Source organism: Columba livia, chromosome 8, assembly GCF_036013475.1.
Source record: "Columba livia isolate bColLiv1 breed racing homer chromosome 8, bColLiv1.pat.W.v2, whole genome shotgun sequence".
Classification (NCBI taxonomy): domain Eukaryota; kingdom Metazoa; phylum Chordata; class Aves; order Columbiformes; family Columbidae; genus Columba; species Columba livia.
Genome location: NC_088609.1, coordinates 653,428 through 666,891, shown reverse-complemented (window position 1 = coordinate 666,891; position 13,464 = coordinate 653,428). Strand labels below are relative to the sequence as shown.

The window sequence follows — 13,464 nt, the reverse complement described above, 5'->3', positions numbered from 1 at the left end:
CTGTCAGTGCTGGAATACTGAACTATGGAATCTACCAGTTAGCTCTCGTCTCCGGAGGATTTTAGCTCACGACAGAAGTGATTTGGAAAGGCAGATGTTTTTATGGCAGTTTTCAGAGAGAAACAGATCCCACATCCGAGCATGGGTCTGAAAACAGCATCCCCTCTCTCCCGGCTTTGTAACAGTTGTCTAACAACAGTTGTTGTTAGGTGTTTACAAACCAGAGGATCCAACAGGCACAGAGCAATAGGTTTACAGAAACAAAACCAGGGGGTTGTGCAATTTAGTATCAGTGTGCACACACACATAAACCAGGTTTGGTTTAGTCTATTACACAAAATAACTGCCTCAGATGCTGTTATGGGCACTCATCTCTGACATGGGACATTTAATTCCCCATCAGAATCAATTAACTCATGGTTGAGACTACAACTGCAGGGAATACTAATTAATAACTATTAATTAGTCAATTAAAGGTTGGGACAGCCTGTCAGCCTCTGTCTCAGGTGAGTGTTGTACAATACAAGGCTCACTGGAACAACCAGTTTGAAACTAAGCACATTTTCCTTTTGAGGCAAGTAATTAATCTGCTGCTTGTAATTCTGCTCAGTTTCTTCATTACAAGCAGCATTCACCCCCTTTGCTGCAGCCTCTGCCCAGCAGATAACCTCCCTCACTGCGCCCACCTGCATGGCAACACCTCCAGATGTGCAACCCCTGTCACGCTCCATCACACCGTCAGTAGATCCCCAACAAGGGGAGCTGCTGCTCAACCAGCCACCGCGACCCAGCGCTGGGTGCGCTCGCAGCCTGCACACGCAGGAGGGTATTGCCGGGCAAGGACACACCGCGTTATCTCTTTGCTGCCTTGGAAGGTCAATCTGCTTCCCGTCCAAGAGCCATCCCACAGCTGCAAAGCACGAGGTCAGAAGACCTGCAAGCCCCAGGTGAGGCCAACAGCACTCGGAGCTGCTGCTCAAAGTGGAGCCGCCTTCCAGAGAGCTGGAAGGGTAACTCATGGCCAGCCCTGTGCGCTCAGCGGCCGCGCACCTGTGGTGTGCGAGAACGGCTCTCTTGGCAAGGGCTGAAACAGCTTGCCAGCACCTCTAAAGAAAGGAAAGCCGTGGTATAAGGACCGGATCCCAAAGACAGCCGAGGTGTACAAATAGCTTAGGGGGGATGGAGTGAAACACAAATAACCCGTAACCCACTAATATATCCTCCACATTTTTTTCTGTACTAGTTTCCATTAAAGCAGCCTTGAAAACAGTCTGTATGAAACCCAGTTGGGAAACGAATGAAGGCAACTACTGCATACAGCTCCTGCAGAAAATGAGGGTATGTTACGTAAAATTAAAGAACAGAAACTAATGAGTTCTGCCGATTCTTTCAGAGGACGTAATCCTAACAAATTCACTGGAGAAAGCCACGCCAAGAGTAGGCAGAAAGCCTGAAACCCCCGACTCTGGATCAAGCCCTGTAAATACCCATTGTACCACTGCACAGTTACATATTTAGCACCGAGAGAAAAGCAGATGCCAAAAACACTCCAGCAATTGCAGCACTTACAAAGCCTTCCTCCTTTATGAAGGCATTTATGCTGTTCCTGCCAAGGAAAACTAGCAAGGAAAAGGCACCCTTTAGTTTTTTCCGAATACAGGAGACAAACCAACTTAAAAATGTTTTTTGCTGTGTATTATTTCTTTGCCCAACATTACCAGTACAAAAAGAGATGATGGCCAAGTCACACACATTCTCCAAGGCTGCTCCATATACTGCCTCCATGACCCTCGTCAACCCAAATGTCTATGTGAAGAGGACACGCTCCTGGCCCTTCCTTGTTCAGGTTTGGAACCTCCCATCAAAATGGTATCGGAAGTTTCTTTCCAGAAGCACATGGTCTCCAACCTCACACCCTGACAGCTTCGAAGTGCCCACTCCCCATTTAGTCTAACTGAAAATCAAACCTCCCCAAAGTCAACAACGTGGAGAAGCTCGGGCGTTCATAAGAGTGCGACCCAGCTCATTGGGAGCTCTGCAGTTGTGTATCGCAGAGAAACGGGTCGTGGTTATTTGGATACAAAATAGCTGTGACTACTCAAAATTTCTGGAAGTAGCAAAAGAAAAGTCTTCATCTAAAGCACAGAGGCACCAGAACAAAAGGAAGAGGAAATTAAAGCAGATCTTGCACCACTGAGCTGGCGCAGACCACTAGATCAATGCCAGCACGCAGCCCCGCTCTCCGGGAGCTCTGCATTCCCATCACTAGCAGCCTGCATGCAAATGCAGCGCTAAAGGAGAACAAAGAACAGAGAGAAAGCAAATAGAAATGCATATGCACAATCATTCAATTTGGGTTTATTCATAAAAGGAATTTCATCCCTTGCTTCCTCCTCTGAAAGGCTGTTCCCCGTGTGATGGCTCTTTCTACATTTGCAATATAGCAAATTTCTATGAGCTGCACTTACACATTCACATGCATGCAGCAAGGATGCTGTATCTACCTTTAATTGCAAACAATACAAATGAGTTTATTAGTTCAAAGACATCACACTTTTCTCTAAACGTTAATTTAAAAACAAACAAGCAATTTCTAACAGTAAGCTTTGCTGTTGCCAGCAGCAGGAACGCACGGCTGCCTGGGCTGGCCCAGAGGGGAATGGTGCATGCTTTCTGAAATTTCCAAAGTACGAAGGACTCCCCCATCATTGTCATTAACAGCTGTGCTTTCTGGTGTCCCTAATGTCTGTCTCCATCACTCCATCAAAGGCCACAGAGCTCGATTCCTGAACAAACTGGCAGCTTTTCATAGTATCTCCATAAAAGCAATTTTTTAAAATTAACAAGATTAGGGAGCATATTTCTAAGGGTTTCCCAGCACCAAAAGGTTAGATAAATGTGCAGTCACACTTTCAAAAGCCCAGGGAATCCAGTTCCCATTACACTCAAGCATCGGTTTGTATTTCATAGAGATACGTGCTATTGATGTACTTAGAAACAGGAATTAACTGGACCCTGGCCAAAAGCACCAGAAGTACACCCCAAAACAACCATCTCTGGGCACGATCACACCTTTCCATGAAGCTGAAAGTAACGTGCATTACCAGGCACTGCACAGCCAGGTCTGCACAGCACCCGTGCTCCGCTCCCGCTCAGCCACCGCCTGGGAGCACAGTTCGGGGACTCTAAGCCACAACCTCCCAACTTAATGGGTTTGTGGTTGGTTTTTGGGGGGGTTGGATTTTTTTGGTTGGTTGGGGTTTGTTGTTGTTTGGGGGGGGAAAGGGGGGTGTTTGTTTTGTTGTTTCTTCCATGTCTGCTCCAGAGACACCTTTGCAACACAACCCTTCCTTGCTGCACGGACGCAGCACCAGCCCCCAGATCCAGCCCCCAGCACCAGCCCCGCGCAGGGAGGAGACACTGCCAGACCCTTCAGCACCCTGAGCACAGCACCAGGACCGACGGTGCGCACTCCGGATAACACACGGGGAATCCCCTTCCAGCTCACGGCAAGCAAATGTTTACTGAGTGGTCTTAAACAAAGCCCCTGATTAAAGCTAACAAATAATCAGACACATTTTGTTCCCCCTAATCATCAAACCACTGTCCAGATTATCCTCGATAGGTGGAAAGAAAAGATTGAATGTTGAGTTTATTAATTTACTATTTTAATAACTGACTGTGTGACACCTCATTTGTTATATATTTCTCCCCCACACTGTTCCAAGAGCAAATACAAGTTTTAATATTGTTTGTGTTACTATCATTTGAAAATTAATAGCTTTTCATATATCTTTTGACTTCCTACTGGCTACAAGGAAAAAAAAAAATTCTTAAATATATTCAAGGCTAAGTGTCATTTAAACTGCCTCTGATATACATGTATTATTGGAAATTACCATAAACATGCTATGCAGTGATGGAGACAAACGCCCAAAGAGAAAACCCATGTAAACAAGATAAGTAAAACTGTCTTATACATATTTAAGGGATCCATAAATGTGAGCTAGTCATAAACTTGACAAAGGTAATAGAAGATATATGTTAAACTTCATTGCTATAAAATTCAGGTTAAAAAGGTGATATAAATATTTCAGTCTTTTATCTAGGACTCTATCATTAAAGATTCCATCCCTTTTCAACTGCTGGTTGGTTTTTTCCCCTTTTCCTTTTTTTTTCTTTATTATAAACTTTTGCATCTTCTACCAGATGTTTTGAGTCCTGCTTCTTTCTTCCCATGTTTCTTAGCTTGTTAAATGTTGGTGCATTACATACAGGTATCTACGCCGAGCACCCCCAGAGCTCCTAACAGACGGCCACCGGTTCTCTGATGAAAGGTCTTGCAAGCGCTGGGGTAAATCCTCTACTCGTGAGCGACCTGTGCTCGTGGTGCTGTAACAGACCCGCAGGTGACTCTGGGGTGACAGGGTCATTTCCCTCTCGCTGCCTTCCGCCTGTTGACCGAGGTCCGAGCTGCCGCAGCCAGCGCAGGGAGCCTGGCCTGGGCGGCCCCCGGGGGCTCCACGCACCCCGCAGCGCTGCTGCCCAGCCCTGCCCGGAGCTCCTGCCCAGGCAGCGCAGACACCACCCTGGTGAGCGCCAGCGCCACCCTCCCGGCCCTGCTGAGCATCACCTCACACTCCACCCTCAGCTGTTCTTCACACGCTGCTTTTCAAATGCGTGGTCACCGCTTGTCTGGCCCTGCCATTCCCCCCGTCTCAGCAACACTCATGTCTGGAGCATCTTTCTCAGGAGGAGAGACAGCGCTGGGTCTGCTCAGCCTGGAGAAGAGCAGGCTGAGAGGGGATCTCGGTGGCTGTGAATACCTCAAGAGAGGGTGTTAAGAGGATGGGACCAGACTCCTCTCAGTGGTGCCTGACAACAGGATGAGGGGCAATGGGTGCAGGCTGAAGCACAGGAGGCTCCATCTGAACATGAGTAGAAACTTGTTTATTTGAGGGTGGCAGACCTGGCCCAGTCTGCCCAGAGCGGGTGTGGAGTCTCCTTATCCGAGACATTCAAACCCCCTGGACACCTTCCTGTGCATTTTACTCTGGTACAGAGGTGTCCAAAAATTATTTTTTAAAAAAAGGGAAAAAAAAAAGAAAACTACCAAATAAACCACTTATTTCTTCAGGTCAACCTCAAAGATCGCGGCACAGCTCCTAACCTCTTGTAAGTCACACCAGCCAGCGCTGGATACAAACACAGAACCTTCTTGCGGGCTTGAAGTTCAACATACCCACTCGGAAACACAGCTGGCACCGGTTTGTGCAGATATTTGTCCTTATAGAAATAAATATATCCCCCTGTGGTGTGTAACTTCCCTGTGTAACATGGAAATAGCTGTTAATACTCATTATATGTATACTTAAACATCATGTAACTGTTGATCTTGGGTTTAGTTTCCCGACCCTGCTTTAGCAGATGGCTTGGACTGGGCGATCTCCAGAGGTCCCTTCAACCCTGGCCATCCTGTGACTGTGACTGAAACAGCAGCCCGCAGAAGGACAGCGAGATCTCCTATACAGCAGATTCAGCAATTACAGACACGCGAGATGACGCACCCTCCTCCCCACGGTCACTGCCCACAGTGCCTCCTCCTGACCGGCACAAAGACCACAGAGCAACAATAGCTCTGTTGCCAAAAGGCTGATTTCTGTCATGGCTTTTGTGGTATTTGATTTCTTTCTTAAATTTTCAGGTACTCAAATAGAGTATCTGAATGGGAATCTCACCACATTGAATTTCAGGTTCCCAGGATTGCAAAGGAGAGTTAGAAAGTGTGGCACAAAGACAGATAAGATGCCTCAGGGGTCTACAGAGGTGTCCAAAAATTATTTTTTAAAAAAGGGAAAAAAAAAAAGAAAACTACCAAATAAACCACTTATTTCTTCAGGTCAACCTCAAAGATCGCGGCACAGCTCCTAACCTCTTGTAAGTCACACCAGCCAGCGCTGGATACAAACACAGAACCTTCTTGCGGGCTTGAAGTTCAACATACCCACTCGGAAACACAGCTGGCACCGGTTTGTGCAGATATTTGTCCTTATAGAAATAAATATATCCCCCCACGGTGTGTAACTTCCCTGTGTAACATGGAAATAGCTGTTAATACTCATTATATGTACACTTAAACATCATGTAACTGTTGATCTTGGGTTTAGCTTCCTGTAGCCGCCTTTAAATTAAAAAAAAAAAAAAAAAAAAGAAAGAAAAAAATGGTAAAAGGAAAGTGATGTTGACTTTTTGCATGCCAAAGTTTGGGATAGATCCTTACATTCTATTCATTATCATACAAACAAAACTCCCCCGGAACACCGCGAGAGCACATTGGCATTCAGCATCCTGCTCTTCCGCTTCATCTCTCAGTGTTTCCTCAGTTCAGCTCATTTTCGGGTGTTTCCCGTCCCAGCTCCAACAGCCACACCTGATAATCACCTGACTCGGAAAGCCACGCGAGCTCCTTCTGGTTTATATATTAGTAGCAGCAGACTCTGAAAACAGGGGTTAGTTAGAGCCATCAGGACAGCCTGGACCGTCACTACCCCTGACAGAAGTAACAGCACTGATTTAGCCAGCTACGCAACGGAGTTTAGCTCTGAATATACCCAGGTAGCAGAAATCTATGGTGTAGAAAACAGCAACACACACAAACAAACAACTGCCATTCATAGCAATTGTTTAAGAGTCAGTAACCACAGGAAAAGACACTAACATTTGAAAACATTGTGAAATATTCTGCTGACAGAGTTACATTTCTAGTGCCTATTTTAGAACCTGCACTTCATGGGGAGAGAGGAACTTTTTCACCTTTTTTCTGGTTTGAGTTCTGCCTGTGTAACCTGAGCAAAGATGGGCCAGAACCAGGGTCTTCCATTCAAACATTCCTACCCTTATCTTCAGAACCCCAAATCTGTGATCCACCTCTCCCCGCAGCGACTGCCTCGCCTCCTGCGTCCCCGCTGAGCCTGCTTCCAAGTCTGGGTATTTTCCCTTCATCAACTTTTTGGGGAAGAGGCCATTTCGTTTTCCATCAAGTCTCTTCTCTCTTCCATCGATTCTTACTCTGTATTTTTCCCTTTTGCCCTCACACAGCACTACACACATTTTCCTCTCCATTAAGTTAACTCACAATTCATCAAGATTGCACACTCCAGAGCCAAACAGATATGGAGCTGTTTCAGAGGAAAAGGCAGGGATTGCTCCCACTCGCTAATAAAGGGTATCAATCTTGCTTTTAAATTAAACATGCTGTAAGCCTCTCTTAGTCACACTAATGAAAGTATTTTGCCAAGTCTATCCCTAGCATGAGTCCCAGACCAAGAAGCAGGGGAAGAGGGGGTACAGCATTGAGAATAATGGCCCTGTATTTTCAGCTAATGGATATTACATAGTAGAAGAACTAAAAACATTTTGGGGCTAGGAACAGGATAATAATGTGCACTTCTGTGCTTGAAATGGAGGACCCTCACTCTAAGTGACATATACAATGGCTCTGCAATGTTTTCATGAGGCCAGCATGGAAAACAACTCTTATCTGACCACATCTGTGAAAGTCTTGGGAGGCACTAGGGATTTTATACCATTGTTGAAAAGGTTTTGTACATTCAAGGACAGGAGACAGTTAACTCAAACATCCTTCTGAATCTCTCTTGCATTCCCACGGAGCATCCACTACTGACACTACCACAAAACAAGTGCCTAGTGGACAGGTCTCCAGTCTCACGTGGCAACTCCAGAAGTGCAGCTTTCACCAACAACTGCTCTCACTCCCTGTGCACACGCAGGAAAAGGGCTCTGTAGACTGCTTCATTTCCAGCGACGGAAAAGGGGCTGTGTGCATGGTTGGAGTCAGTTCACTTCTCTGCTAACATCACTGCAGGGACGTAAAATCCACCCCACCTCCCCCTCCCTCGTCAGATTCTGCTTTTCCAGTTTCTTCTTCATCTCGTCCCACCAGCAGCACTTGGTGAGCGTGGATAGTGTCCAATGCCAACTGTGCAGCCCATGGCTTGCTCTGCAGCCTCTACTTCATTTCTACCGCACATTTCCCAAGCCAGGAAGAGTTTTCCCCCCTTTCCAGCTCTAAGGGTCACTCCTGCCAAAGCCAGGGTCCCCCCTTTGCTTCCCCATCAAACTGCACAAGACCACAGTGGGGCCCTGCCCAAGGGTGCAGGAGCAGAGGGCAGAGCTGAGTTGGCTCCACACTCCTCACTGCTCCTTGGAGTCCACCCAGCGCTCGCTTCCAAAGATATAGACGCATCATTGTAAGCAAAACAGATGCAACCACCTCAGCCTTAGCTGAGTCTCCCCCATCTCCAGCTGACCTCGCACACCATTACACCAGTCCCAATTGCTGCTCTAATGCCTTGTTTTCCCTTATTCCCAGGAGAGACCTCATTTGCCTTCATCCTGAAATAATGACATATTATCACAGGTTAAAACTTGCGTTTCACCGGGACAGTATATTTTACACCTTCCTCCTTTTCTGCAGCTCAACAGGACAGATCCTGAAGAACAACTGAAAATGGTAAAGAGGTGGTCTAGTGGAGGCTTTATACACTAATTTGACCAGAAAAAGAAAAACAACTCCACAAGACACACAGGATCTTCACATCCAGAAGTTCACAATCGTCTAAAAGATCAGTTCACCTCATGGGAAAACATAAATAGCACGTCTTTCTTCGAGAAGCACAAAACATGAGCTGTGATGATGATATAAATTGTTGTGGTTGGTTTTGAGGTTGGTTTGGGTTTTTTTAATGATAAATGGACTCCTTGGTTGTTTTCTCTCTTCTGATAGTTCTGAAAGGAGACACTGTACAACGGCAGGGAACAACTGAATTGTAGAGACACAGGCACAGATGGATAACAACTCCCTGCCATTTGTTCCTGAAACTTCCTAAATGAAATTCACATTGAAATGTGAAAATCTGCAAAGCACCATTAATTTCAAGGGATCGGAGTAAGATTTTTGAGCAGGAACTATGAAATAGTTTCTGTGTGTACTCTTCTGATGTCTTTCCTATTTTGTCTAATTAACAATAAAACAGATGTCCCGTGACAAAAATCAGTTTTTTCATCCAATAAGACTCTGACAATCTAGAAATGCCAATCCCTTCACATATGTACGTTAAATGTCACTGGAGATAGTTGGCGCAATTTAGAGACACAAACAAAGTGAACATTAACACTGGCAAACCAGCTACAGGGGCACAAAACCCTATTGTCTGCCCTTCAAAGGCAGAGATGTCTGGTGCAGTGATTGTTGGACTGACCCTGCTGCCAGTTCTTAAAACGTAATCCTACAGCACTCAAGAAAGACTAGTAACTTACCAAATTAATTCAATACACATACATTTAATTACTCAAAGCTCTTATAAAAACTCAGATTCTGAAGTAAAAGTGGTCAGTATTTGTTGACACTCATTAGTAAGAGCCAGGAACAAAGGAGGACTAAACTTAACTGGGAAAAAATAAACCAGGAATGCAACAGCAAAAAGGACCTGATTACCTTTACCTGTCCACATAAACACAGGAAAACCCACAGCATCAGCAGGCACTTACAACACATGGCTCAAATATGTCCGCATCATTAACATTCTCTTAATTACTCATTGACAGTCTGTACCTACTGCTGATTTACTACCTGCCCAGCTCTGGATGGTGTAGAGGTGGTTCAAAGGCAGGCTGTTCTCAGGGTAGGAATTTCTCCACCTGTTCATGGTGTTGTTGGGAATTACACACAGAGGAAGGTGGTCAAGAGACCTATTTTAGTATTCAGAACCTTCCGTTTCAGAATGCCTCCTCCTGTATGTCCCCTCAAAGAAAGTCAACTCATTTCTGAGAGTCAAAAGATACCCTTTGGTACAAAACAGCTACTCTGAAGATACTGTATCTTGCTATGAATTATGATATACAGTACTCAGACTCTGGAGAAGTTATTCATAGTTGCAATCATGTGTCTCTTCCAATTCACACAGTTGTGTGATTGACAGAATCTCCCAAAGCAGAATGCAATTAGGTATAATTTTGATTCTCATAAGACAAGTCTGCCTTTGTTGGAACACCAAAATCACTTCTGAAACACAGATAAAACAGATATTAAATAACGTAATCTGCAGCTGCTCAGATAGAATAAGTGTCACCACTGTTACCTTCTGCAGACTTCAGAGTCTACTCTAAAACTGAAATGAAGTGTCTCAAGTTATAGGATACTATGGGGGAGATTTTCAAGGTTTTTATGTACCTGAAAGTGCAAAGAGACTCACGGGGATTTTCAGAAACAACAAGACTCCTACTCCCACTGAATCAACCAAGACTGCAAATTAATCCTCAGAGTATCAGAGCTGTGAACACGTGTTCACATTGTGGCACCGCATTTCAGCAGATTATAATATCTGTGGCAGATCTTCAATATAAAGAAGTGCTTTGATAACGCTGGGTACAGGGACAATGGTACAGCAATGCACTAGTCTTCCGGAATAATCACGATTTGTCATCCAAAAAGCTTGAGAACTTTTTGTACCATCATAATAGCACTTATTTTCATCAGTTAAGTACTGTCCAAGATTTGATCAGTTTGCCCGCTCTAGCCTTTCTTGCCACACCGAAAGCCATTTAACCAGTATCTGATTCTTCCACTCAGTCCACACCACACCGATGCTCCTCACGCCCAGCACACTGAGGAGTACGCCAGAAGAGCCCCGAGCCTGTCCTTTGTGGAGTGGCCGGTGCAAGAGCAGGCTCAGGAGCCACGTCCCCTTCCAGCCTGCACCAGGCACAGCGCTGCTCCCCGCCACCCCTCACCTCCGCGTGTTGCCTCTCTTTGAATGGTTAATAACGAACATCCTGGCAGCCACTGCAATCGCAGTAATATATTTTAGGAGTACAGACAGTTTTGCTCTTTCATTCTGCTCTTGTAATGGAGAATATGACCAAGAGAAAGCATAAAACACCTGAGGTATCGTTACACATTGGCTCACTGCAAGAGTGGACAAGCCACCACACAAAGCATTCTAGTAAAGAGACAAACTTCCGAAATTCAGTTTGGAATCTGCATTACGAATGCCCCCACAGTATATTTAGATTATTAACTCCTTCCCTAACATGCTATTTAGAGTTAAAACCCAGCCAAGGTCAAACAGAGCCCAGCTTCCCACTGGACTGCACACACCTGGGGTGCACATGAGGGAAATGCTCTCAGAGGAACCGGATGGCACGTAACGCTGAGCGCCAAGCAAAAGAAGGGAAAAGCCGGTGTCAGTCAGCCAGCACCGGGCAGCCGCAGGGCGGGCGGCTCCAGCGCCGCTCCAGCGCCGCTCCGCGCGTGCGGGATGCGGGAGTGGGACGGCGGCGGAAACGCGGTCTCTGCTGCACTCTAGCGGTCCCGGCCGCGCCAGCTGCGCGGGAGCCCCGGCAGCACCTCCGCGTGGCTAAATATTGTTACCTTTGGAATGCGCGGGCTGCTCCTATTCCGCTTCCGTAGCCCTGAGCTGGGGGATCTTGCATCTCTTTTCTTACTTGGTCCTATTTACCATAAGTTAGAGCAATGCTAGAACATTTGCATAGGTCACTAAACTCTTGAAGGAGGCTGCCAGTGGACCTTTCTAGTATACGTAACATCGTGGGATAACAGCCTTTCAGACATTACTGAAATAAAAGCGAATCTACCCTAACCATTCCATTTAAAAAAAAAAAAAAAAAAAGAGCAAACCACTACACACCCCCCTCACGGCACACACCCCCCTCACGGCACACACCCCCCTCACGGCACACACCCCCCCGTCATGGCACACAACCCCCCCGTCATGGCACACAACCCCCCCGTCATGGCACACAGCACCAGCCACACAGACCCCAAGGGGTTACATCTGTTTGCTCCAAAGCTGATCTTGGCCTTCAGATTTCAGTTTCATCAAATATCTTTAGTTCCTGAGACAGTCCAAATTAACCACTGACTTTTCTAATGAGCACAACACAGTAGGATGTACCATTGGCTTTACTAATGAGTACAACACGATAGGATGTACCATTGGCTTTACTAATGAGTACAACATGATAGGATGTACCATTGGCTTTACTAATAAGTACAACACAGTAGGATGTACCATTGGCTTTACTAGTAAGTACAACATGGTAGGATGTGAGCATCACATCACACTGCCTTACGATACTACAAAAGGCAAATCTTACGTCCACTTGTGCTGCAGCCACAGAGCAGAATACAGACCTGGAGGGTGGTTTTCAGTTTCCCAAAGTATGGGCTCATTCCTCTCCACCCTTCGGTTTCCATCCCTGGATTAGGGTCAGAGACAAAAAGGCAGAGAGGTGCTATCCAAGAAACTTATGCAAGGTCACCATCATATTTATTTTAGCTTTGTCCATGCAGACCCACCTTGATTGCAGGATGCCACAGGCCTGCACCACCGTAAGTGGGTAACATGTATTCCTTACGCTAAACAGCCACTAAATTAGAAATATCGCACAGGACATGACCAAAGCTTTCCTCAGGAAAAAAAAAAAAGTATCAAAAATCTAGAAAGTGATTCGTATGATAAATTCACCTTTCTATTCGCTTACCCACCTATACTCCTCATCACCATGATAAATTAAAAGTATCTCACAAAATCCCATGAAAGCATAAGCAGGGTGCCAAATAAACTCATTAGCACAGAAGCAGCATGAGTAGCTCAGCAGGCTCATGAATGGGCAAAAAGCCTCTACTAGTTACAACAGACAAGCCTGGCACGGGAAGAGTTTTATTTGTAGGAAATGTGGTTTATGCAACCATACGGCACACGAGTGTTGTGTCTGTCATCTGGGCTACTATCACCACTCTGCCTGAATAGCCACCTGTAGCCCAAGACTCACGAATTATGGAAACGCATAGGAATTTGGTTCATCTAACAAGTCTAACAGGGGTCAGTCCCTGGTAGTGCTCATTCGGACCGCAAAGCTTCCAACCAAAACCAACACGTGTGCACAAGGCTAGAGGCTTTATTCCTAATGCCTCATTTTCTGTGTGTTACAGGAACCAAGTGCAGTCAATACAGTTCATAGAATCATAGTATGTCCTGAGCTGGAACAGACCCACCAGGATCACTGAGTGCAGCTCCTGTCCCTGCACAGGACACCCCACAGGTCACCCCGTGTGTCTGAGGACATTGTCCAGTCTCTTGTTGAACACTGTCAGGTGGGGCCGTGACCCCTCCCTGGGGAGCCTGTTCAGTGTCCAGCACCTCTGGGGAAGAACCTTTTCCTCATGTCCCACTGACCCTCCCCAGCACATCTCCTGCCGTTCCCTGGGCTCTGTCCCTGTCACAGAGCAGAGCTCACCCTGCCCTTACTCCTCCATGCGTTTCCAGCAAGGATCTGCTGTTCACCGCATGCTTCAGTCTGCAATCTATAGCAGTGCAAAATAAATAGATAAAAATTTTTAAAAAAGCACACACCCACACA

The 13,464-nt window shown here is 45.9% G+C and overlaps 1 long non-coding RNA gene across 1 annotated transcript in view; it reads right to left on the bottom strand.

The window, feature by feature from the left end:
• The window catches only part of LOC110365621 (uncharacterized), a 128,948-nt gene extending 117,252 nt beyond the window's left edge, over nucleotides 1-11,696 (bottom strand). The window contains exon 1 of the long non-coding RNA XR_010474188.1: nucleotides 11,180-11,696. This is a non-coding gene — a long non-coding RNA (uncharacterized LOC110365621). The remainder of the gene's footprint in view (nucleotides 1-11,179) is intronic.
• Nucleotides 11,697-13,464: the final 1,768 nt, after the last annotated feature.